We start from the raw sequence: 27,440 nt of genomic DNA, 5'->3' as shown, positions 1-27,440 counted from the left end.
CCGCTAGATGTAAATAAAACTGCTCCAACTCTTCACCAGCCCTAGAGAAAGGGTGTTCTCCACTGCAGGGAAATTACAGATAAACTTGGAATTCCAGAAGCTCTCTTGCCAAACTTCATGTAATATTTTATCTAAACTTCACATTTCTCTCTCTCCCACATGCACAACAACAGCACTTTCAAACAGTTCAGTGGTTAAATCTCTTAGGTACCATATTAAAGCACGCTTTGTACAATAGTAACTCTGTGCACAAAACATCAGAAGTGAGATTTTTTGTAATAGAGTATATTTAGAAAAAGTTAAATAATGGTTTTGAAACTTTTCAACTCACAAAGAGAAATCCAAGTGCAAAACTGAACACACGCATTTGAGATCAAAATAGGAACAACTGTAAAATTAATAATTAATTTTATTAAAAGATAAAGTTTTGTAAAAGAAGAGTATGAATTTATACCATGATCCAGTGGTACTTAAAAGACACTAGCACGTTCTGCTGTATTATGGTTAAAAAAGTTAGCTGCAATTTGCTTTCAACAAAACAAAAACTTCAGAATTAATTTAAAAAATCTGTAAGGTCGGTCTCAGCTTTATCACATGGCTAAGTAAAACTGTGCATGGCTTGGTGAACTGATAATGGAACCAGAAGCCAGGTTCTCTGAAGGGATTTTCAGTAAATTATTCCTCTTTTCCTATCTATAACTTTTAGAAATCTATAGAAATCTATTTAGCGTATAACTAGCCATCTGAAAACGTGCTAAATTCAGAACTTCTCTAAACCATAGTGTTGTTTTCATTTAGAGCTAATAACACTACAGTGAAATCCTACTTTCTGCACTAGTTACATATACTCCTTACATTTACCATGTGCATTTTTCCCCTCCTGGTAGCACGCTATAATCATGCACACATGCAGGTAAGAACATTATTGCAATGTGCATATTATACGCGTGCACAAACCATATTATATTATGGCAGTTGCTATAGTCAGGTCCTTAACAAAGACAATTGCTTTTCGATGTACTCAAAAGCTTCTAATTATTTTGGAATTCTCACCTCTGAAACTTTATAAAGATTAACAGAGACTGCCACTCTTTAAACAGATAACCATATAAACCTAAAGCCCACAAGTGGTCTCTTGCTATAGGAAGGGTAGGAGAGGTAGACATGCCAAGGAGCCCAGATGCTAGTATCTGGAAGAAACGCGGCAAACGGCATACGGCTCTTTGTTTGCCTACCCAGGCATTTCAACTGGTGGCTCTGCAGCTGCTTCCGAGTTTCTGAGCTAGTCACTGGAATACCTTGATATGCACAAGGAGCTTTTTTTCCTTACTAAATCATAATAATGACAAAATATGTAAATATTCCCCAAAATATCATATGTTTCCCAGAATATTTACATATGATTTCAATGTGAACTTAAGGAAAACAATATTCTCCGCAGATATATTAAGTTTTTCCTTGGCACCTGCTTAGAAGCAATGGACTTTATTTCTGTTCTTGACATCAGCATCTGTGAGTTTCTGTTTTCAGACAAATTGCAAGGCTCCTCTCCTTACAGTAAAGGGCAACCAATATGTACTTCTACAGACAAGAATTTGCTTTTAAAGTATGAAATCTCTCAAATGTCTTAACAGGTTTTTTTCTTACATATTTATTACATATTTTATTACATATTTATTACTTATTTTTATTACATTTTGGTTGCATTAATCTTATTTAAATCATAGTGAAAGACAGCATTGGGATAACTATCAGGAACTTGAAAAATCTCTACACTTGTTGCACCTGCTCGGTAAATAAACAAAGCAGCTCAGACTGTAACTAGCTTAACATAAACAGATTTAAAAAAAAAAAAAGTCTGATGCAGGAGCTGATCTAGTGTCGCAAATTGGTGGTTTAGATCACTTAAAAACTCGCCGTCAAAGGTATTAGCAAAAGTGGGTTTAATAAGATGTTGTAAAAGTGCGATTTAACAAACTTTGAGGGCAAGGTTCCTTCTATTAATTACTGCATGGAAGAAAGGTACAAAGGAACATTGGGTTACACTCGAGTTAGAATGATTCACAGAGAGACCGGGGAGACAAAAGGGTACAGAGGACCCTCCCGTTGAGTCATGAGGTTCAGAGTAGACCCCCTTGCTTTCTAAACTCCTGATGGAGCTTAGGTGCGGCTAGGTCCAATCTTAGTTTCAGACTTGGGCAACGGTTTATGTCTAAGGGATCATATACGCAAAATTTATCAATTCAGCATGCAAAGTTACCAAGACAACATCAAAGTTACCATACTGCAAGGTTATGCGTGATATCGGTCGCTTACCAAAGATCTGCCATTGGTAAAAGTTCTCTCTGCCTCAAGGAGCAACCTTGAGAAGTGTCCCAGAGGTGTCCCAGCTCAAGGGGAGATGACCGCCATACAGCCACGCTGCCTAGCAGGGAGAGCTCAAAGAACGCTCACTTAGGCTGTCATATTTATAGGACAAAGTGGTTGGCTTGTAGTCAAATTACATGCGATAGGAAAGATATGCATAAGGCTTCTTGTACCCACAACTTTCTTTGTTCCTTGATAAATGAGTCTTGGAAAAGCCATCCGCTATTCATGCACGATCGGTGTTCCAAGCTATTTGGTATCAATGTTCTCTGTGCCACTCGGCTTCCTTGTGGGTTCTCAGAGAACAGATCGGAACCAGGAGTTCTTGGCCCGGACATGTCTCAGGCCTTTACCTCCTTTGGAGCCTGTACCAAACTACTGCTAGTTTGGTTAAGAGGTGGAGTGCATCTGTCACATCTAGCAACATCAAAACAAAACAGTAAGAAAATCTTTGCTTCTCCGTTACATACAACTCCAGTCCTTCACTGAAACTGTAGGAGGTTTTTTTCTAAGATACAGATAAGAGGGTTTGGGAAGACAACAACTGTATAAAGAAAGAGAAAAAAACTTGGCTTATACACTTTGTCTTCAATGTTCATGCAGCTTCAATCTCTTTTCTGAACCTCTCCTCATTGTAACTCCCAGTATCTTCCCCTAGCTATCAAATTACTACGCCTATTTTACAGACTAGAACTGGAGGCATCGAAACACTACATGACATTTAACCCCACATGAAGTTCACAGCAGAAAGAAAGACCTAACACTGCACTGCTTCTTCTAACTTGTAAACTCTTTGACAGTTAAATATCCTGTATATGTATTATGCCGTTAAGTAATACTTTTACAAAGTTAATTTTGTGATGTGCAAAAAATATGTTAATAAATAAATAATAAGAAAGAATCCACATCTGATTTACAAGGCTCTTTCCCTTCCTGCAGACCAAAGCAGCCAGGTAACTTGCTAGAGAGGCAGACATCCATAAGAAAGAAATGTCTGACTCTTTCAGAAAGAGAAATCCGTAATTGGGCACACTCCTCCCTTGCTGTTCCTGAAGCAGCCTTTATTCAATGCAATAATTCTGCTATAAAGCTAAATAGTCATACTTTCTAAACTGGTTCAATAAAAATTACTATTACAGTTTTTCCTTTGGGGGGGGGGAGTAACATTTTCAAGAACAAATTCTGATGAAAAGCTGTGTTATAGATGATTCAGCTGCCGTCAATTCACTTTTCTATAGCTACTACTGCCTTTGATGCAAGAATGTTAGATTGCCACAAAGAACAAAAATCTTTGTCCAAACTGAAATGCATCTGGCTGCAATCTTTCCGTTATAGCAATTGTTTTCAGAATAAAGGAACCCAAGAGAAATATTTGTGTTTTTCAGTGCTTGCTACATCAAACTGAAATGGCAGACAACATGAGGATATGTAAGAATGCAACTGTTAAGGAACGTGGTCTGTTCTTCAGAGGTATTGGAAAGTATGAACTCACTCCTACATGTGCTGCAATCAACTCACTTAGTCCTGCAAAGCAAAACACACCGATTTAAGTCAAACCACAGGTCTTCTCTCTCACCTTTTTTATTGTGTGCAATATTCTTCCTACAAAGTAAATAAACTCAAGTGTGGTATTGAGGGAGTCAGATACAAAGGCACTTCACAGAACACCTCCAAAAGATGCAAAGTTTTGCCTGTACTGAGAAAACTAGGAGGCAGAACTGTGTGTAACAGGGAAAAGACGACAATACAGAAAATATCTCTTTTTCTATACTGCAAACGCACACACGCCAGTGTGCTGAAGGGACAAAGAACAGGATAGCCACGAGTCTGAAAATCCTGCAAAGAAAGTATTTTCCAGTGCATCACTGTCTTCTAAACATACGTGCTATGATAATTAGCTCCATATTTTATCCAGTGCAGAGGCTCTCTTCAAAAACTTTATGCAAGAGCAGTATCCTTTCTCTGCAGAATCCTAAATGAGAATAAATGATCAATTTTTAATTAGGCAACTGAAGAGCAAGGACCTGAACTCAAGAAAATTACAATCCTCTCTTATTCCAGTCTTCCAAGAAGCACAGGATGAGCAAATTAGAGGAATGACAGAAGCCTTCTACCTCCTGGCTGACTTACTTAAATTTATGAAGTGACTCATTCAGTGGTTCCCAAGTAATGACTTCATGTAGACAGCAGGGACCTTCTATGCAGCCATCATAAAATGAATTAATACAGGTCAGCAATATCTTGCCTATAACTTAAAGTAACTCTTTTTAACAAGAGGAAAATGTAATGCAAGGGGATTGCCTCTGAAACAGGATACAGGATAGGAAGATTCACCCCACCCCAGAAGTAAGTGCTAGAACGTGTCCTCTTCACCATGTCCCACAGCACAACACAGCTATCAAAGCCAACGACACCTGGTCGAATGGAGCGATTACAGCCCCTATCCCCCACTTGTGCTAGAGAGGAGAGAAACAGTAAATTTCCAGGGCCACAACTTCAGGGAAGATGAGGAGAACCCTATAACTCAGAGGAAAGGCATATGGAACAAGTACTAGTCCTGTATCCCACTGCCAAAATCCAAATCAAAGTAGTATCAAAGTCTTCATGATTCTGGGATGGATTCCAAGATGACTGGTCACATTGTCTCGTCAGAAGTCCTTCCACCTAGAATTAAAAATTAGGTTGATAACAAATTTGTAGATACTACAGTTGAATACACAGAGACTGGAAAATAAAGAAAACATGAGAAGAATCCATATTCACATACATTTAAAATTATTCACTTGAATATGAGACTGGTCAGCAATGACCATTAATAACCACAGAAAATAGTCTCCCTACTTAATGCATCTGGTTCTGTGTTTGAAAATAAATCTACAGAAAATTATTCTCTGATGTCTAAAATGCTATTTAAAGTGGCCAAAAGGATTGCAGAAAGGAGATTTTTTTGCCATTTGCTTAGATGTTGGAAAAAATGTGAAAGAAAAAAAGACAAATTTTCCCAAATGTGGTCATTGTAACCTTTTAGACGATAGGTGTTCAGAACATTAGTTAATCTTATCATAAATGGATAAAGCTTAACACAGTCTTAAAATAAAATCAAGAAGTTAAAATATTCCTCACCAATCCTCCCTACCCTCCTCGCTAGCTGGACTGATGTCCCATGGGCCCAGTGTCACTCTGTGAAGATCAGGAGGATTAGATCTATACATTCACATCTGACTGCTATAAGTGTGTTGAAATTTGCATGAAGTACAAGAACCCCTTTGATCAAAACATCACATACATTTTACACATCAAGGGGCTCTACAGAAAAAGTGTAAGCTTACCAAAGCAGCTGAAGGGATTTTTGGGAGGGATTTGACAGAGAACAGAGTGATGACGCTACTGTCACAGTGCCTGCAAAAAGCTGACTTGATCTGATTCATGACAAAGAACCAGAACTGCGTAAGGACAAAATTAAAAACAATTAGTTTTTTCAATACAGAATCACAGAATCGTATAGGTTGGAAAAGACCTTTAAGATCATCGAGTCGAACCATTAACCTAACACTACCCAGTCCACCACTATACCATGTCCCTAAGCACCTCATCCAAACGTCTTTTAAATACCTCCAGGGATGGCGACTCAACCACTTCCCTGGGCAGCCTGTTCCAATGCTTGATAACCCTTTCAGTGAAGAAAAATTTCCTAATATCCAGTCTAAACCTCCCCTGGTGCAACTTGAGGCCATTTCCTCTCATCCTATCACTTGTTACTTGGGAGAAGAGACCAAGCCCCACCTCTCTACAACCTCCTTTCAGGTAGTTGTAGAAAGCGATGAGGTCTCCCCTCAGCCTCCTTTTCTCCAGGCTAAACAACCCCAGTTCCCTCAGCCGCTCCTCATAAGACCTGTGCTCTAGACCCTTCACCAGCTTCGCTGCTATTCTCTGGACACGCTCCAGGACCTCAATGTCTCTCTTGTAGTGAGGGAATACCAGTTTGACTAAATGAAAATATAAGGTTCATGGATTGGCTCAGAACTGGAAGAGACGAAAGGTTGTATCTTTACTGGGAAAGCCACCAAGTGCACTCCTGGAACATAAGCGCTGCAGCTCCAACCCTGGGTGTCCCACAAGCTAGCCCCGCTGATAGCGCATACTCCTGAATACCCTCCTTCTCTCTTGAGCCTTTCTGAGAAAAGTGTGCAACACAGCTCACGGCATCAAAATGGTAGAAAACTGCAGAAGAGAAGCCAAAGAATTCAAGCGTTTCTAAATGTCCATAAGAACTCCATCCCTTTATGCTGCTTGGTCTCAACAGAATGCAGTTTTAAAATGTATGGTTTGGTTTGGCTCAGCTACAAGTTTGTCTGAGGTTTGGTTGGCAAAAAAAAAAAGAAGAAAAAAAAGAAGAAAAAAAAGAAAAAAAAGAAAGGTTGATTTCTATCATGGAAGCCAAAATAAAATGAGAAGAAAAGAATCTCTGATGAGAAGAACAGCCCTTTAGGATAGATCATTAATTTTACTTCCCATGCCAACACACCAGGGCGCCGTCTGAGAGTCTTCTGACTCTCTTGTGCTTTCATACCGACTGGACACAGAATGAATCTCTCTTCTTTCCTTTTAATTTCCATTTCTTACTTGGAACCAGTCTAACTAAGCCAACGTGGGACCTTTCCTTTCTTCCTAGAAATCAAAGCTACCAGTCAGGACAAAGATTTTTGTTTGATTTTCTAGAAAGATAAACTTCTTGATCCCATGCTTCCACCCAGTCACCATGCTGAAAGGCCAGGTAAGGTGGTCTACGTTACTGTTAGGGTAGCAACGCTGCAAACACATCAGAAAATGAAGAAGCAGTACTGGGAGAGTTCCCTTGCTGCCATGTTTGTTTTTAGCCAGTTATATCCAGAAAAAAATTGTCTTGTTTTTGTTTTGGTTTGGTTTTTCTGTTTCCCACTGGGAAATCTAGGAGGTTATTACCCTGCTTCTAATTAACACATTAACATTTGCTTTGGAGGTTTTAGCTAATAACAGCAACTCATCAAGTGGGGTCCCCCAGCTGCTAATTAGTTTTTTCCACACCAAATTTTCTACCTGAAATTTCCTTCCCGATCCTGTGTAATTTTGCCGATTTCCCTCGGAGCCTTTCTTAAAAATTTGTGTTTTGTTTTGCATAAATTAGAAAAACCGCCACTGGTGACCTTCCATTCAGCTGCTACTCTAGATGCTGCCCAGAAATGCTAACATAATGGTTTGCCTTGTTTTTTTTTTTTTTTAATCCAGAGAGAAGCAGAGATGTGCATATTAACATTATTAACATTTTGGTGCCTTTAATTGTTCAAGTCTGTACCTTCTAACCATGAGGCTGCACATACCACTGTGCCCCTAATTGCTGTAACACATCCTCCATCTGTGTGGCATTATTCACTGTTAAATGTAGGACCTGATCCCTCAAGGTAAACAATGCCGCTGACCCTACTGATTAAATAAAAAAACTCCCACATGAGAAAAACTTACAGCATAAGGTTTGCAGCAGATTGTAACTCTGATAAGATGGACACTGTCATTTTATTTCTATCTACTTATAAAATAGGTATTTACTATATACTTTTCCTTCACCAGTGTCAGAGTACTATGTAGACTCCTTATGCACGCAGTTGAATACTTCTTCATCTGAGGTTGATTTAAATGATTAAAAAAAAAATTTCCTCTCACGAGGAAGAATGTTATTGTGTATTTGGTGAAATATTTAACATCTTGCCATTTTCTCCTTTTTTTCCAAACCCCCTGCATTTCATTGTCACAGCTGGAAATAGCCCTGCAGTTCAGAGCTACCTGTCTCTCATAAGCCTGATCACTCTGGTTGCTTTAATGAGTATTTACCATCTTGCAGAAAAGCTGAAGATGCCTGACAGCAGCTGTGCTCCAAAACACCAGAAAGAACTAGTCCTCTTTAGAGCCATTACCCCCAGCTCCATCACTTAATAAAAGGAAAGACAATACATGCTACGCTATAATGAAGTTTCCTACCTTTTTGTTTATACCAATGCAGCACAGGTTTAATAATCACTGTAAATTAAATGACTTAATGGCATGGACTGGACAAATAATACAATTAGTATTAAACTGAATGTCTTACCTCAATATTAATCATTCAATAATAAATTACAGGGGATAGTCTTTTTTTCCACCTACCAACAACGTCTGTGTAGACAGAGCGGGCAAGAAAATTATTTTACTTTTCTGGGCAAGTTCTCAAGAATCAGAAGAAAACAAGAATCTTAGAAGACAAAGGTGCAAGTCACAACTTATAAAAGTTCAGCTATGTAAAGATTTAGGCTAATTACCTAGGCTCTCCCGTAGTCAATTGAGAAAAATAAGGGTAATCAGAGAGCGATTAATTGTATTCTCAATAGGTAGGATGGATGAGCTTCTGGAAGTGCCTTTCTCATAGGCAATTAGTTTGGACGAGATCCTGAAGTTGGCGGGGAAAAAAAAGGGCACCTGGAGACAGAGCAGAGATTTGAATCTGGATGCTTTATAGTCCCTACAGAAGCCATAACTATCATCCTACTTGTATCTCATGAGTTTCTGCTGAAACTATCACTTTGGATAATCATGTAACTTTTCACTGGACGTCAACACAGCTCTCCTCTCCCAGCTGAGAGCTTGAATCACCAGCTTTTATGGAACTTCCTCTACATTTGACTAAAAATTGCATTCTGTAACATGAGAAAGATTTCCCAGCAAGTGTTTTATCAAAACCAGTATGTTGCTGAAGGCTTCTGTTTTTACAAGCATTTTGCTGATGAAAGAAAGCAACAAGAAACCAACAAAAAAATTCTCACCAGGACCTGAAACAGAGACTTTTCAGGAATTGCTACGAACCATCAATTTGATATATTATTTTGGGCTTGCCTTCATCCCATTAAAACCAATGGGAAAGCTCCCAAGGACTTCAGACAGCATACTTCTTTTCCATATGAAAAAGTGTAACTATTACAAGATTGAGCAGAAATATAAGAATCAGATTCACAGTTCTACCATTGCTCCGGCTTTACTCTGTCTGCTCCATAAATCACCCACGTATCTCTTAAGAGTTTTTCCACCTCTAAAAAGGAGAGAATTGGTACATTGATGTTGCCCAGAGAACCCGCAGAGGATAAAGTTATAAAAACTCAGGAACAGTAATTATTTATTAAAGCAAGGACATTTGAAAAGATATCTAAATGAAGAATGTTTATTAAACTTGTATATAAAATCAATAGGATATACTACGCAGGACAGAAAGTAGGTATTGCTACTATCTTGTATGCGTAGGATATAGCCCTGGAGAGGAGCTATTTGCTTTTATGCCTGTTCATCCAGTGAATAATGTGTGAATTTGGCAACTCAAATACTGTCTCAGCTTTCCAGTGTAAAAAACAGGGATAACTATCTTCTTCACAAGGTTGCTCAGAGGCTAGAGCACTTTGACATCTTCGGACAAAGGCTGAGACAAAGGAGAAATTATTAATAATTGGGATCAAATGCTTGGAAGGGTCATTTAGTGCAATTTCCTGCTATTGCTAACAACCGTATCATAAAAAAATGATGAAGCTCCATTTTCCCTTTCATTTTCCCTTTCCAGTATTTATACCACTCCTTCCCTGTGTATTAATCAGAAAATATACTCCTGTTTTACTCATGCATTTCCTTCCATTTTTACTATCCCAGCCCTCAAGAGCATTCAATTTTTCCTGTGTGTTACTGTGAACATCCTCTTTATTGATGCCTCCCAACTTTCTGTCATCAGTAATTTTAATTAGCACATTTCTACCTTTTCTGGCAAGAGCATCAATAGTCATCCCAAGACCAATAATTATAAAATAACTGAAATCATTCTTCCTTCCTTCCTTCATTTCTGCATAGTGGTCCAGCTTCAGCAGAAAGGGTAGAGCGTATTTGCTATCCTGTCTAGCCTACAGCCTGCTGGTTAAAGGACTCTCCCAGGAGACTGACAGATTCAGGTATGAATCTCTTGGGCTAAGGAAGTCACTGAGTCTCCCATTTTGTTAGTAACTACTCTAATGGCCAAGCTTCTCTATAAAGATGGACAGGAATGCTGTACTGCTGTAATGGCCAAGCTTTTCTATAAAGATGGACAGGAATGCTGTACTGCTGTTTAAGAGAGTTTCTAGGACTTATTTTTATACAGTGCTAAATGCATTTTTACCATGTTCAGAGCTTACCTGATAGATTGGCTCCTGTAGGGGCTTGGGACATTTTAGGTAGGATTCACCTGAAAAACTGTATTTACAATCTAGGTACCTACTTGTTTAGCATGCCTCCCTTGAGTTTCCTTGTTTCCTAATAAACATAGGGAAGTTTAAGAGTGTGACTTGTCTTACCCTAAAGTAAACTACCCATGTTTGATCAGATTAATCACATCCCAAATGCCATTGACTATATTGACCAGCTCTCCATCAACTATACAGGCAGCCCAGGCAGCTAGCTCAGCTGCAGATGCACTTAAACCAAAGCAAAATGCATCCTATCTCCAGTTTCCAGACACGCTGGCAACTTCCAGAGGTGGAGGTTCAGGATCTGCTCAAGCTCAGGCTACCTGGGGCACACAGAAGAGCAAAAACTGAGTTCAACTGCCACTAGAGGTAAGCAATGGATTAATAGGGACTTTTAAAATTACTATTTCAGACTTAGGTTATTAAATAAACTCAATGACTGACAAGCATGCCAACACTCTGGTCATATAGAGGTAAATATGCAAGTATTTCCTTGAAAGACAATATCCCAGTCTTGAAACAAGAGAACAATTGTGCCAACCGGTGCCACCGTGGAAATGAAGCAAGGCCAGAGCTCCCAGAAAAGGCCACAGAGCGAGTTTGTCCGAGTCGTTTTCACGCCTCCAAGCAGCTGGAACGCCCGGTCACAGGCGAACAGGGAGACCCCGAAGACGCAAGCTTGAGCGCCGAGAGCCGCTTCTGAAAAGCGGAGGACAAGGGGTTAAACTTCCCCTCTTCCCGAGCTAACCCCCCCTTTCCACCGGTCCTTCAGGATCTGCGTTGCCTCGGGAAAGGAGGGAAGGAGGGAGGGAAGAGCCCCTGAAGGCCGGCGAAGGGACGCGATGCGCCCCGCCGCCATCACCATCGCCACGGCCACCCCTGACAAGATGCGAGGCAGCGGCGGGGACTAACGGCTCCCACCACCTGAGGCCCGCACGCCGCGCGCCTGCGCAAGCGGGGCGGGGCGGCTCCCCCCTCCCGATTTGAGGGGCGGCAGCCTGACCCCCCCCTTCCATCCCCCGCAGCCATGTTAGTGTGGGGAGCGAACCAGGCGGGGAGGGAGGGAGAGGGCAGCCGCACATCCCATGGTGCAGCGCGCCGGGAGGGCGGGGGAGCGGCCTGGAGTGGCCGGGGCGGGTAGGGAGGGAGGCAGGGAGGCAGCTGCCCGCGCCGCCGCGCAGACCCACCTAGAGCGGGGCGGCGGGCGGGCGGCCTCAGCAGCCGGCGCTGGCGGGACAACTCCGCTTCTTCTCTTCCCCTCGCCTCAGCTCGCCGCCGCCCCTCCGCCCGGCGGGGGCTGGCCGGCCGGAGGCGGCTGCCCGCAGCGCGGTGAGTGCTGGCGGCAGGGGCTGCCTGAGGAGAGGAGGAGGAGGAGGGGACCGAAGGGGCGAGGGGGACAGGCGGAGTGAAGCGCAGCGGCCCCAGCGGCTCTAACTTACATAACGGGGTGGGGGGAGAGGGGGTGTGGAGGGGCACCGGCTTCTCCTTCCGTGTTCCCCCCCCCCCCGGCTCGGGGTGCGACGGCGGCCCCGTCTCCTCAGGGGAAGAGCCGCCCGTTTCTTCTGTATCCCTCGGGAGGGGCTGCCTTGGACACCGGGGAGGGGGTACAGGAGGCTCCCCCCCCAGCCCCCCTACGGGGCACGCGTGTGTGCATACACGTATGTGCACACACGAACTGCGCGCTGTGGGTGCCCGCGGCCGGGGAAGCCTCCCCAGCTGAGGTGTGAGCGAAGGGCTCCGGCCGGCCGGGGGGGAAGTGGTACGGTACGGGAGGGGTGGGCTGGGGGTCCGGGCAGAGCCGCATCTCTCCCCCGCGGCGCCTGCGAGGGAGCTTCGTTGGGCGGTGTTGAGGGGACAGGCAGGATGGGAAGGGAATGGGAGAAGAGGAGGCTGCGGGGAAAGGTCATCTGGTGCACCGCCTGCTGCTTCCACCCCTCCCCGGGGCGAAGTCGGCCGCCCCCTCCGCCCTGCTCGCCCGCCTGGGAGGCTCAGCCTGTGGCCGACCCTCCCTGCTCGCCGGGGCGGCCGCGCCGGTCCGGTCCCACCGGATGTGGCGGGAGGTGGTGAGGTGCTGGCGGCTCGGCGGTGGCGGGGCCGCGGCTCGGCGAGGCGGAGCGGGACGGTCCGTAAAGTAAACAAAGGGAAAGGAAAGGGAGGAGGAGGTGTCCCCTCGCTGCCGGAGCCGGGCTGCCTGGCTTGCCCCTGCCTCTCTCCAGGCGTGCTGTTAAATCTGTGGTTGCCTCTTAGAGCCTGGGTGGGAGCGCAGGGGAAGTGGTTGAGGTTTCTTCTTTTTGTGCATGTTGGGGTTTTTGGGGGTTTGGGTTTGTGTTCGGTGGTTTTTTTTTTGGGGGGGGGGGGGGGGGGTGTGTGTCCTGTTACTGCGCTCGCTGGAGAGTGGGGTTGTTCGATCCAAAGAGGAGCAGGGGCAGCTCTTTGGTAACATAACACCTTTTAACCCGGGGATAGCCTCCTGAATCTGTATTAGTGGGGAAGGGGGAGCAAGTGTTCCTCAGCGTGGCTTTTGATCGACCCGGCTGGTGCCACAAAAGTTGGATTAAGTAGAGGAGTCTTTGCACTTCTGGAAGAAATTTGATATTTTTTTTCGGTTGTAAACCCGATTTTATAGTACAGTGAGAATGGTACTTCTGCAGCTGTATCTTTCTCCTCAAATCTCTGGGACTAATTTTGAAGCATATGCTGTGTATTGCCAATGTTCACATCCATTCTCTCTCCAAACCTCCTTTACTCAGATGATGCTTTTTTGGAACAGGGGGTAGTCGTTCTCTTTGATTTCCCCTTCTTTCTTTTTTTCTGGCTGAAAGACTGTTCACTACATTGTTTCTGTGTTAGTTGACTTGCAGTCAGTCTTATTTAAGCGCTCTGAAAGCAGAGTGTATCCTGTAGGCCCTAGCACTCTTGCAGCGTCAGCCTGCAGCTCAGTTTTTGGCAGTTCGACTAGGATAATAGCAGTGCTGTAGTAAATGCGTTGAACAAAAAGTTCACTTGAAAGGAGAAACACTTGGGGATTCATATTGAAGTATTTAATGTAAATGTTAGCTTAAAATTGAAGTGGTACTGTAGTGTCCCTTAAAAATTCAGACTCCTTTGGCCTTTAGTTGTTTAATATCTTTTTTTCTTTTCCTGTGTTAATTGGAAAAGTCCTGCATTCCTCAAAGCTAATCTACCTTTATCATCTCTGATTCTATTAAACCTGGGTAAGGTCAAGAGCATAACTGAATTGGGGCCAGAAAATATTGAATGTTACATAGTTATTTGGAACAGTTTGTTATCTTACTGATGTTGTCCATGTACAAAATTCCACCACTTCCTTTCTCCACCTGGCTTCTTTTTTGTTACCTCTGAAATCAGGCTGTTACCCTACTTTGTATCTTTGTTGGAAGACCTTTGCCTGTATGGTGTGATTTGTGGATGGCGGCCACAGCCTTTGGGTTGCTTAAAGCATGGTTTATGGCTGAGATTCTGTATAGAATGTGTATGTGTACCTTTGAGATTGGAGCCTATGCAATAAATGTAATGGACCTAAAGTCTGGGGTACTGTTAACAAACAGACACCCACCCCCCCCCCCCAAGAGGGAGGAGACACTAGTTGCTGGGAAACACTTTCTCTCACAGGACTGTAAACTCTACAGGCTATTCAACAAGAGAAAAACAGTTCTTAAATTAATGTGTCTTTTGTGCTATTATGTCTTAAATCCAGTTTTTGTAGGACATGGCTTGGATTGATGTTTGTGTTAGTTGACCTTTTATTTTGCGGGAAGGTTAAGATGTACACGTAAAAGGAAGATGGCATAGTACCTATTTGTCAAAAGTGCTAAGCTTTATTCAGCCCTCAGCCTTAGGTATTGTTAAAAGTACTAAGCAAGTGTAGTTCACATAGCAATCAACTAGTAGTGTACTGGAGTACTTAATCCAGAAATGAATATTCTTAGAATAGCACTCTTGTGTCTTGAATGCGTAATTTGCTGAAATAGCTTTAAAAATTGTTTCAACTTTTAGATATCTAGTGATGTAACTTTGCTTCAAAGTATGTTGTATGTTGTTGAAAGGGCTTTTTTTTTTTTTTTAAATATAATGGTTTACCACATGATGACTAATAGTTGAATGGGGGAATCTTGGTTTTGTAAATTCCACCGAGCTAATAGATATTTGGGGGGATGATAGGAGGAGAGAAAAGCAGGAGTGCTTTTTGGAGATTAAGTAGTAAGCCAGGTGGCTTTGAGGTTTAAGAGATTGTCTTCCATTTTTTAATGCATCTATAAATGTGTTCTTTCAGTGAGAGGGTAACTCAAGAAACAGGAAGTTATTTCTTGCCATTTGTATAACAAAATGCTCGCTTTTTCCTTCCCCTGGTAGGCATTGCTGTGTGTAGCAGTACGGTCTTTCATATAATACAATGTTCATAGTAACAATACAGGCTATTCCCATTCCTTTTATATCTCTTAGGATTGGTGGAAAAGTCTCTTTCACTCTGACAGAGAACTTTCTGTGTTCTCAAAGTACAGTTCTGAAGTACGTAGTGTTGCTGGTTGTTCTTAAATATATGTATGTGTATTCACCTACAGGTTTTTGACAGCTACCTGCACTGATGTTTAAACAATAGCCATGTTTTGCAGAATACTGGTAACTATAAGTAGGTTGTAATTTTGCTGTAAAATCTGTATATTCAAATCTTGCTTTTAGTCTTGCATATTTTTTTGTCTTAAACTGAATATTTGTAGCTTTCATTTGATGTAGATTAGTGCATAAAGTGCCTGTGTATTCTCATGTTCAGGACAAATTTCAATAAATTGGTAGAAGGTATTTAAAAAGGATGCCTTTATGCTAGAATTAATAGTCTAGATCTTTTTTCTTGTGTTACAGCTACCACTCTGGGATGCTAGCAGTGAAAACATGGGTTTTATTTACTTCTTACCAGTAAGCTTTTGAGTCCTCATTTCGGATAGCTGTCAATGAAGACTCAAGTGTGTGACTGATACTTAGCTCCATCAGATGTGGTTTCCAGACTAAATCTGTTTTTCCTCTCATCTTGTGTTAGTGTAATTCTAAAGTTTCAAGTACCATTGCTGAGTAACATGAAAACATGGACATATTGACTTAATTTCTTGAAAAGGTTTTAATTAGAGGTAAGGATTTTAAAAACTGCAACAAACAAATCCTTACTGTATCAGTTTGAGCTCTTGTATGGAATGATAGCAGAAATTATGTAGGAACACACTAAAACTCTAATTTTGAATGTCCTTATTTAGCACCTGAACTACAGTGATTCTTGTCTCCCTGAATGGTAACTTCTACAGGATAGTTATTTTGTACTAAAAGCTGTCTTTTATTTTATTAAGTGTTTGGAAAAAACCCTAGAACTTAATGCAGATTAATCCAAGATTAGAGTTTGTAAATTGTTAGCAATTTCAAGTGTGTCGCTTGATTTGTATGTGACTGCCACTTAGGAACCTTGGAAGTCCAGTGTGTTCTACCACAGTGTTCAATTAATGTGGTTTATTGTGTCTGTTAGAAGGACATGAAGTTGAGAGAATGGGAAATTAAATGGAAAATGTGATATCCGGATAGGTATCTGGTTTTAAATAGTCGTTTTGTTGTAGGAGAGGAAGAACTTCTGTGGAGATGATCAAGTATATCTTTCTGAAAGTTCTCATTTTTCATGTCCTGCTCTCCCTATTCAGGCAGTGGTTGATAGCTAATCAGATGAACTGTTGAAGAAAGTGGCTATTCAGGGACTGAACAGTTTAAAACCTGCAGGTTTTGTGTTGTAGGCTTAAATTTTCATTTTCCCTATCCCATTCCTTTAACTTTGTGTTCTTTCTACCATGTAAGCTTCCTAAGGTAGGAGTTTGCTTGCTCAGCATTTAGTGTTCCTGACATTAGGATGCAAGTCTTCCAACTGAGGGGACTTTGGAGTGTTAAGTCTTCATCAAACAACCACAAGTACAAAAAACTTCAGCTGGCTTGCTCTGATTTTTCCCTATTTGTGTTAAAGCAGACACAAGAGAGACAGTTGTGATTACCCAGGTGTGTTGTGCTGAAAGGTGTATGAACTACTAAAATTTGAAAGGGGATGTTGTGAAAGCTACACATCTGGTGCTGATGATACTTGAAATCTGGAGATGCACATTACTGGTGGTGTCTGTGGTTCGTAGATTAAGAAGAAATTGGAGAATAGTTTCTGAAATCTGGTTTACAAGGTTTGAATGCAATTTCTGTCAGGTAAAAATCAGAACAGAAGAGGTAAATAACAAAAGCTGAAGACAACAGGCTTTGTTAGCAAACATCTGATGATTCGCTTGCATCAGTGTTAATTGTGGGTACGTCTAAATTTTCTTCAGATCTGCAGCAGTCCATGGCTGAACTGGTAAAACTCTCTTGTATTGGATTTCCTTTGCCCCCTATGACTTGAAGACTTTTTTCCCACCCCCAAACTCTCTCATTGGTTCTCTGCCCTTTTTTTATCATGTTCAGCGCAGAAAGGACATACAGAGAAAGTTTAAGTAGTTTTTGTTAGCTTCCTATTGCACTGAAGTATTACTTTTTCTTTCTGGGAAGGGGAACTGACAGGCATGCAACTCAGTTTCATTTTGCTGCAGGGTTCCAACTTCATACAGTGTAATATAGGTCAGTTTAGAATTTAATCGTTAAGATTAATCTTGACCCTTTCCTTGCCTATGGAACTGTGGTTTAAACTTGTTTTAAGCCGCTGGACTAATTTCCTTCCTTTTGACCAAAAGTGTATAAGCAAAACATGTGCATCGGTTGTCCTGGAGACAGTAATGGGAGATTACATATTCTTTGCCACTGCTGTCATTCTAGGTATGTTGATGAACAATAAATTTAGATGGATTTAGACAGTGTGTATGTCAAGAGTCCTTAAATAAGGCACTTCTCATAGCCTTTGCAGAGATTGTAGTGATAGAGCTGAAGCTGTTCTCACTGTTTGGGACAGTAAGGAAGAGGTCAGAGGGCTCTACTGACTGCTAACTACTCCTGCTTCCTGCTGCCGTGCTTGGGGTTGTTCATTGTTTACCCACACATGAAAATGTGCAATTCCTGCTTTTGTTTTATTTCATTTTGGGGGAGGGGAGAGGGAGCAGACCATCTGAGGCTATGAAGTATCTTTGGAAGGCAGAGATAATTTTTCCTTTAGTCCCATTACAGTTCCTGGGAAGGATTCGAAGCAGCAGCTGATTACTTTTTTTTTTTAATATGGGAAGGAGGAGCTGCTACTCTTTCTTGTTTTCTTGCTGCTAGGATAGCAAATAATTTGGTTGCAAGGGGGTGGCAGAAGTCTGGTTTAGCAGAACCTCAAAATGAGATAAATGATATATTTTGAAGATCTGAACACATGTCTTTAACCAGGTACCTAAGGTTTTTTCCCAGGCCTTTCTTAATGCTGCAAGGAGTGTTTACTGATAGAATCCATGGGATGTACAATAGCCAGTAAGGTCTCAGGTCCATCTACATTTGATACTTAATTTCCTAGCATTGTGTTCAAGATTACTGCTACTGAAGATACTAGTAAGACTTAGAAATCCCAGTGTCTGAGTTACACCCAGTGGTGGGGATTTATATCAGTCAATACCTGTTTCATCCTGTCTGTTGTAGGTTTTATGTTCAATGTGGATGCTGAGGCAAGTTTGTCCTCAGTAATACTCTGTAGCATTGAGATTCAGAAATTCTGTGATCTTTAAAAGATAATTTCCTTTTACTGATTTTAGGCAATCTTTTAAGTTCTTCTTCCATGAAAGGTAGTATAAAAGCATAAAATCTACTGCCATTTTCTTATTTTTACATAGGTATCTGTTCTTCATTTCCTTTTTTGGACTAGGCAGTTGTAATCTTTCTGTCCTTTGAGGGAAAAATTGTCTATGTTCTGGTTCAGAATACTGGAATTTTTATTGCCCACTTTTCTCAAGTAAAGGTTAATACAGAAGGGAGAAAAATAAAGTTAGTGTTTAAAAGAGTACAGTTCCTTTTAATTTTTGGTTACTTAACCAAGCTGTTTCCCAACTCTTTTTTTCCCCTGCTATTTCTAATACACTCTTCTTCAAGCAGAAATTCCTTTTGCTGGTGGCTGAATGCTCTTGTGGTTCTTTTATACCTGCTTATACCTCAGGTTTTAGCAGTCTCCTCCATCTCCTTTGCTCTTCTGTAGTGGAAGCTGTTCAAAGGCAGGGTTACTTCTTCATAACTGATTTTACAGTCCAGGCAGTAGCACACAAGTAACACATGTAACAGGTACCTTTATAGTTCAGTTGCTTGAACTTGCTCTTTGTAAAGAGTTAAAATTCGTACTTCTTTAATTTTGTATTAGTCCTTATCGCTCTTTCTTCACCCTTTCCCCCAGCAAGTTCCAGAACTTGATGGAGGTATTCTTGTATTTTTGCCAATGCCTAGGACCTCTCGTGCCTGATAGCACTGTTTTTGTTAACCAGTGGTGGAAAGAGATGGGAAACACTGATACAACCACAGTATTGAAAGTCAGGAGGCAAGAATCTTATTTCTACTTCTTCTGTGGCTTATTTTTTTTTTCCTTTTGATGGCTAAACTAATCTACCTGCTGTGCTGTTGTTTATTCCCCTTTAAAATAAGGACAATGCTTTGCTCAGGCTTCATCCACTGGCATATAAACACATGGCAATTCTGAAGTGCTTTCTGTAGAGGGGTTTGGAGTACCTCTCACAGGGAATAGTAGAAACGAAGATGTTGGGTCAAAGTTGTTCATTTAAGGTGCCATCTTACTGCTTGGAATGAACCTTGGCATGGCCATTGCAATTAATTCATGTTTGTTAGTGTACTTGTTAACTTTACATGATGCCTGACTTGGAACTGCATTTGCATTTACTAAATAAAATACACTTGCATTTTATTTTATGAGTAGGAACAAAAGCTGGTTGATAATATGTATATAAAAATGCACATTCCTCTGAGATGAGCCACAAGTTGGAGGGGTTTAATCTCTAAGTTCCATTTTTAATTGTTTAATTTTGTTACATTTTTAACTAGTTTTCTATTGCCAGCCTTCACCCGGGAAGGCTTTACATGCTGCTGACGTGTAAGGGTCTCTTCCTTGCAGTGAAGATCTCTGCAAATGTTACAAATTAGTCTCTGTTCTTACTCTTGTGTTAACAGCACCAATATGAGAATTCCTTTAATTAATGTCTAAAGAAGTAATTCTGAATTTTTATCAGCTCTCGTTTTCTATTTCAGGCTTAAGCACTATATCCTAGAGGTTTCTAGATTCCAGTTGGTTTATTGATTATCTTGTCATTTGCACTTTAGTTTGTATAAATCACAAAGCTGTCTGTTTCCTGTACTTGTTCTGGTTCCTCTCAACTCCACAGCTTCTTCCTACTCCATATTTAGTGGATTTTGAATTTTGTTGTTCAAATGTCTGCTCAAAAGGTACTTTTCAAGTTCTACAAGAGCTGAGTAAGCAGTGATGTGCAGGTTATTGATGGAATGGTGCTCACTTTGTGATTAACCTTGTTCTGCTGGTGCAGAAAAAAAAAATGCTCCACTGTGGTGTAGCAAGGGGGTAAATACTTGGAGTTCTACTGAATTTGGTACTGGTAGGATTTAGTTAGAATGCTATTGTCAGTTTTGGGCACTGTACATTGTGAAAGAGTTTTCCTCTCTTTTGGATGCTTTCAGTTAGCAGATCAGATACCTGAAGGATATGACACACAAGAATTGAACAAATTAAGATGTTAACTTTTTATCTCCACGTAGTCTTAAGTTATTCACATGCATTAGGCTACTACAAGGAAGAAAAATATAAAGGTTTATGGGCATTAAAACAAGAAGTAGTTGACTTAAATAATAGGACTGAAGACTTGCATTAGTTACCTGGGGAGGAAGACTTCTAATGCTAAGAATAACAAACCATTGGACTAGATTAGGAGGGGCCTCTTGTCACTGACAGTCTCTAAGATCAAATTAGACATATGTCTGAAAGCAAATGCTATTTATCCATACCTCAGGAGTGGCAGATTGACAAGATGACCTCTTGAGTCCTATCCAGCACTGATTTTAGTGATGGTAGCAGGTAAAGAAGGCAGGGTTATTATTTTCAGGTTTACGCTGATAGTCAAAAGGTAGTTGACAGTAACCCCAGCAACTGATAGTTTTCTCTGAGCTCTTGTAAGCAAGTCCTCTCTGTTATTTTGTTAGCTGTTGCCTGAGACGCTGCAGCTTTGATATAAATCTGTTGCAGGTAAAGCATCTTGTATTTTCTTTGTGGAATGCTGTTCTCTCTTATGGCTGTAAAGGTCATGGAGAGAAGATCCTTTCCATAAATGAAACTGTCATGCTCTTCTATAGATGCAGATGTTACCTAGATATGGCTTGAAAACCAGAATTATAAACTGGTTACTGATACTAGAACAGTTAGCTTAGTTGGCATTTTGTCGTACACTTACAAATTTCATGGAAGAAAACATGCAAGACACAAACTGTGCAAGCAAGTTAATAAAGTGGCCTTAGAGGATGGCTTTTCTTATTCCTTTTGGTATTGCCCTTTAATTAATGACTATATTTTATTACATATTAATAAACGTCTATATTACATATTAATAAACTGAGCTTTGCTTTCAGAATAATAGGAAATTCTGGTGGATCTATACTTTCTTTTCATGTGTATCTTTCACTCTTTAATATGATAGCTTGTATTTTGATGTTGCAGCAGTAGGCTTCCTCTTAATTGTAACTCAAATTAATCTGTTTTAAAGCAAGTCAAAATGTTTCTCAGTATTTTGTCACGGAAGGAGTAAGTCCCTATTGGGACTGGGAAACAGAATTGAGTAATCTTTAGTGAAAATGTATACGGAGACAAATTAAAACGTGGTCTGTAGGCCTTTCTGTACTCAGTACAGCCTCTGCTGGAAACTAGTATTAATGACACACCCTGTATTTGAGGTGTTACTTATGAAAGAATGAACTCATTGATCTCATTTAACACTATGTTAAAATTTAGAGGCCGACGCTGCTGGAATTAATGTTTTAGTGCTACATTTGGGCTTTCAGGGAGCCTCTAAACTAAAAGGTGGAGCTAAGAGTGTCCATTTGTGCAATGTATATAAACTCTTGAAAGCTGTTTGCTATGGTCTGGGGAAACTAAAAGTAATTTAAAAAAAACCCAATGTGGCGTGGAAGAAAGGCAAAGCCTCTTGCTCATAATTTGTATTGAATTCTGTTTATCAGTTATAAAAGCGCCTAGTCAGACTAGATTACTAAATCTTTGTTATCAGGATAATCTAATAACTTCAGTTTTACATGGATTTCTTGTTTAGCATTGCCTTTGTGAATTGCATGATTTTGGCTATGGGGGGATCTCCTCCAAGGAGGAAGACAGCCTTCTTATTATATATCTTAGTGCATATGTAAGTTAATTGTTGGACATTTTAATTAATCAATGGTTATCAGGAAAAATGAATCAATTTCCAAAAGTGAATAATATTCCTTTTATTTTGCCCATGTATTTCGATGGTACAGTTTAATGAGTGACGTTTGTAAGAGAAATAGGGGGGAAAAAGTATATGGCATGTGCTTCTCTTGTGGGAATACTCTGACTCTGTCTCTTCTTGAACACTTTGTGAATATTAGATTGAGTTTATTACTTGTATTTCTCAGGTTGTGGACGGAAACAAAAATAACAGTCAGAGTCCCTGTAAAACTTAGCCAAGGAATGGAGTCAAAAGAAGAAGCAGGATATAACACCAACTACGCTTCTTTTCCATCTTCTGCGTAGAGTTTGCATCTGTTTCATTTTTGTAAGAAATGGAGCTTTAGTTCTCTGGATTTCATTTTCTTGTTGATGGAAATTTGTTACCTACATGAAATTAATAAACAACCAAATGGATTTCTTGAGGAGATTAGGCACCTTTAGAAGAAGATGGTGTGCAGCATAGACAATTAATTCTCAGATGGGGATTTAAATGAAGTGAAAGTTTAGTTGTGTCATGGGCTACAAAGCCCCTGCTTATTCAGCCTTAGTAGAAGGGGGAGGGTTTCTTTGTGCGATGTCAGTACTGCTTGTCTCATGCTGTTTCAGTGCTTTCACAACGGCTAGTTTTATGCCTTCCTCTCTCTTCATCAAAAGAGGAAAGGGAATTCTTAGACAGGAGTGTGTATCATTGGCTTTGTTTTACACCTGAATCAGCTTTTTCTTCTCTTAAAGGCAAACAAAACCTTTAAACTGTTTCATAATCTGAGAAGAGTATTGAACACAGAAGCTTCCCTTCCTAGGAAGCAAATTTTGGAGTTATGTAATATATTTATCTGTGTGGCTTTTGGGAGATAAATGGGGATTGCATTGAAGTGCTTTCTTTCAAAAGTCGTTGTTACTTCTGTTGAAATAAGTATTGAACTACAATATTCTCAAGTGGGGGTAGAAACATTGGTCATATTACAGCAAGCAGGAGATCACAGTGGAAGTACGGGAAGGGTGAGGACTGCAGCAAGTTGTGAAAATAAATGTACATAGAGCACACTTGCTTTAATACCTTACTCTTGACATTGATGGAAGTAGTAAAATAAGGCAAGACCTTGTGGGTTGCTGAGTCGAGATCAGTTTTGGAAAGGCACAATTGAAGTAGTGAGTCTTGACAAAAGATTTGAAGCATAGTTAAAGTGAAATGGGGAGGGTGAAACCATGGTGCCCATGTGCATATAATGTGAGTACTTAATGCACAGCTGTCACTTGAAATATGATCGTTTTTTGGACTGAGTCTGTTACAGCAGTTTTAAGTGGTATGTTGAACTCATGTTCTGTGTTGTTAAATCTTTGTGTTTATAGCTGATTTTGTATGATGGCCCTTACGAATAGGAGGTGATAGTAAGTATGGACTCCTTTTATTTTTTTGGTGTTTTTAATATGATACGGAAGTGAGATCTTACTGAAGTTTGTCCTTCTTTCCCCAATTAAGTTGTAACAATCTGGTTAAAAGTTTCTGTAGAACTACTGGTGGTGAAGCTGACAGTGGCCATGTGGGTATGTTTTGTGGTGACATGCTTAAGGATCTATGTTTGGGTCCAGTGACTCTGGTCCAAATTCTGCTTTATGGACTATGTTCTCCTGGTGTCCAAGCCACTAAGCAATGTTAAGATCAAGTTAGCACTTGCACACCAATTATCCCAAAACACTAAGGGTTTCAAGACTACTAAATCTTGACAGCATTGTATCCATGCACATAGTGCCTTTGAGTCAGTCTAGAATTCAGTCACTGCCTTGACTGTTCTGGGACTTCTCCTGAAGGCCACAGGTCATTCATTAGTAGACTGTAGTCAGGGCTGTGTCGTACTATTCTTCTGCATAGGTTTCTTGGTGCTACTACTGAAGGTACTCCAGGCAGGTCCGTTACCCTCATTGCTCAAGGTGTAGAGAAGCTGTGTACATAGAGTTGTTTACAGAAGATATAGGAGAGTATCTAAAAACCTATATGTACTGTATAACTAGCAGGAACAATAGCATTGCAGATTAAGTTTAATTATGTCTCATCTATGCTAAAGCAAATATTACTTGTGTCCAGGAATTGCTGTTACTGTTCTTTCCCTGTGCTGGCAGAGCTCTTGGAAGTCTTTCCTGTCTACCATGATCTTTTGTGGAGTTTTCCTGTGACTTACTGTAGTGCCAAAGGGACATCATTAGAGACCAGATCTTATCATGTTAAATGCTTTATAAGGATAAAAATGTTGCATCGTACCGAATTGCTTATTTGCTTTGCTGCTGTGGATCAGAGGTAGAAGGAGAAGGAAGTGAAACAAGTAATGTTGATCTTTAGTGGTCCATCTTTAGCTTTATAAGGCTTGAGATGATGAATGGTTGTATTGAAATGGAGTGGAGGATCTGGGAGAGAGTTAGAAGGAGAGGAATTTGTGAAGAGTAAATTAATGGAGTAATGAGAAAAGAGCCAAGAGGACAAATTTTCTTGAAGAACATGATCGAAGAGCATCAAAGGTAGCTGAAAACATAAGGAAGCTGAGGAACGAGCTCCACACCTAGAAGATATTTTAAGATTTGTCTTCTTGGATAGTAATTGGTTTGTGTCATCAGTGGTGTGCTTCATCAAGCAGTCAAACTGGAGAGGGAATGGAATGACACTAGAAGACAAAACTTAATTTCAGACAGTGTATATGGAGGTTTAGATTTAAAAGTAAGATGTTCTAACTTTTAATTGAAAAACAGGATTATGTGTGATTTTTAAGAGGAAAATAGTGATAGATAAAGCTGACTAAACAAAGATAAGGAAACAAATAAAACTGGACCAGATGGGTGACTTACAGCCACCAGTTGGAAAAAGTCTAAAAAGGAATAGTTTTATACCACAAAAAATACATTAAACTTAACATTTAAATATTGTCAGTTTACTGAAAACCTTTCCCTTGTGGAGAAAGGTAGAGAAATTTCAAAAGCTATGAAAAATCCCCCCCCCCCCGATGTATTTGGGTTTTTTACTTTAAAAAAAACATTTTTGTAAGAGATACAGATTTTTTGTTTTTACAAAAAGTTGAAATAAAAGCACAATATTTTGCTTAACCCAAACGACTTTTTATGTTTAATCTCCTTTTGACCACTTTAGAAGCTTTCAGCATTTATCCCAATTAGAATGAGACTGATGTTTTAAGAAGTGTTGCAACTGGTCAAACTTGAGCATAGGAGAGCTTTTGTCATTGCTTGCTTCCTAAGTAATTGATGAATGAATTAAAATGGGAATGAATTAAAATGGTAAGTAACCTGTGAGAACAAATCTTGGGAAGGTATGCCTGGAAACAGCTGTCACTGTGAGGGAGATGAAATGATCCTGTGTTTGGATCATCTCTGACTGCATTACTGTCTTAATAGCTCATGACCAAAAGAGGGGCCCTTTAGCTGTGCTCTAGGGTTGTCATCCGACATCAAATCACAGTAGCGTGCGTTTGTACACTGAATTTTACACACATGGGTAGTTCTATTGAAAATCAGTGGGATAAGTTGTGTGGAAAATTTAGTATGCTTGTAAGTGTTTGCATTATTGATGCCTAAGCAATTAAAATAATATTTTTCGAGTATTTGTGTTTGGTGCATTTTTGATGTTGCATGTGAGTAAGTCCAATGGTATTACACACAATTATTTTAACAAATGCTTTAAAAGTGCTATTGATGTAACTTCCCAGAGCGGGGAAAGGTCATTACTGTTGGCCTTGGAAATTAAAAATAGCTTTGCCTTATCAGAAAACATCCTTAATTAAATCAATAACTGCATAGGTTTCTCATTCTGAGAAACAGTCTCATGAGCTATTTCCCTTTTTGTGAAGGACTTGTCATGATGTCATTCCCATTGTGGTAATCGTTGGTGTGTTCACAAATTGTCCCAAATCATGACTAATTCCCTAAAAATACTCAGAGCAGACATGATTCTGGGGAAAGCTGTTGTTTGCCACTCAGTCTGGTAGAGTTAATGGGACAGCCAGCTGACTTAACAGATTTTGTGTTAACTTTAAAATTAGTCTTTCAGGGCAGTGCCATTCCTCTTAAATCCACCATAAAAGCAGTTCAAGTTCTCAGTTATCTTCTTCCCAGCAGTATGGGTGTGTGTTTCAGGTGAGTGTCTGGGGCTCATTTCTGTGGCTTACATGTAGAAATTTAAGTATTTTGGTTTTCTTGGGTTTTTTTCCAGTTTATTATAGCTTAGATAACATTTAAAATAGGATTTGAGTGTTCTGGTTTTTATTTTAAAAATCTGCACAGTTTCTCTTAATTTTTTTTTGTGTTACGTTAACTCATCAGATTCTCTTCTCTTGTGGAAGTCTTTCAGTGGCCTGTGTGTGTGGGAAAAAATAAGTAGCTGAGGTGAATAAAGGTTCAAAAACAGTTCTTAAAAATTGATTTCTACATGCTTAATATGTAAGGCCTTCTACTAGTACAGCCTTTGTCCCTGGAGTATATATTTGTTCGAGAGGCAAACGAGCAAAAACAACTAGCAAAATAGCAAAACCAACTCTGTAGATTACTCAACTCTGGAGTTCTTTTGGTTTGATCATTTCCTTTAAGGAAAAAAACCACAGCTCTTTCTGGACAGTGTATTCCGTGTGTGTTTCGAGCTAGATCTGTGTGTATTTGTTACTTCAGCTAAAACCTGGCTTGGCTGCCCTATGATGCACATACCCTGAGGAAATAAATGCTTTTAACTAGTTCTTCCCACACACTTTTTTCCCCCTCCAGGGAAGCACTCTTTCTAATTCTAGATCTGGATGCTGCTAACGTTTTGAATCGCTCATGAGGGCTTTCAGTACTCACTGAATTGTTGTTTCCATTAAATGTATGTTAGCTGTATGAAAGGTTCACTTCAGAATCCTTCTTTAACCCTCCTCCTTCTTCAAAATACCTAAACCATACAACTTGTGAAATTTTTAGTTTACTTTCATGGGACCTACAGGATTTCTGGCAACTTGCTTTGTAAGGTATCTATTTTGAGTTCAAATGTAAGCCTCTGGCTTCTACTTCTACAAACGCCTTTTGTGTGTGGGTTTTGGCTGTTTGGTTTTTTTTTCCCTAAGGACTTCCAGCTAAATAAATCTGCACTTGCAGGGTATGTACTGCAGCTCATTCCTTTAGAAGGCTATCTTGTCTTCATAATATCAGTTATTTGCTTTTAAGTTTGTCGGATATTTGACTACTTTGATGTTAGGTCAAGAAAATATCCTAATAAATTCTCAATGTTTATTTCAGATTTCATGTTTCATCCTATATTGAGCACCTGCTGCTGAGAGCTGGAAAGTCTACTTAAGGTATGTGGAACAGCT

General features: G+C 40.2%; 1 protein-coding gene and 1 long non-coding RNA gene across 7 annotated transcripts in view; one reads left to right on the top strand and one right to left on the bottom strand.

Moving 5' to 3' along the window:
- Positions 1–1,664: 1,664 nt before the first annotated feature.
- LOC142406436 (uncharacterized) lies at positions 1,665–12,214 on the bottom strand. 4 transcript variants are annotated; one of them, XR_012774601.1, is made up of 7 exons: positions 12,071–12,214; positions 11,173–11,330; positions 10,581–10,954; positions 9,394–9,458; positions 8,697–8,853; positions 5,491–5,547; positions 1,665–5,031 (listed from the first exon to the last, which is right to left on the bottom strand). It is a non-coding gene; the product is annotated as an uncharacterized LOC142406436 (long non-coding RNA). The 4 variants fall into 4 exon arrangements; XR_012774600.1 differs by lacking the exon at positions 12,071–12,214 and adding an exon at positions 11,480–11,679; XR_012774599.1 differs by lacking the exon at positions 12,071–12,214 and having other exon boundaries at positions 10,581–10,994; positions 11,173–11,679.
- Positions 11,810–27,440, top strand: part of PTK2 (protein tyrosine kinase 2) — a 234,230-nt gene continuing 218,599 nt past the window's right edge. For all 3 annotated transcript variants that reach the window (XM_075495342.1, XM_075495336.1, XM_075495337.1), the window contains exons 1-2: positions 11,810–11,960; positions 27,367–27,425. The gene's annotated coding sequence lies outside the window, so the exon portion shown is untranslated. The remainder of the gene's footprint in view (positions 11,961–27,366; positions 27,426–27,440) is intronic.

The sequence above is a fragment of the Mycteria americana genome, chromosome 2, assembly GCF_035582795.1.
Source record: "Mycteria americana isolate JAX WOST 10 ecotype Jacksonville Zoo and Gardens chromosome 2, USCA_MyAme_1.0, whole genome shotgun sequence".
In the NCBI taxonomy this organism is placed as follows: Eukaryota; Metazoa; Chordata; class Aves; order Ciconiiformes; family Ciconiidae; genus Mycteria; species Mycteria americana.
This window is presented reverse-complemented; position numbering and strand designations above follow the sequence as displayed.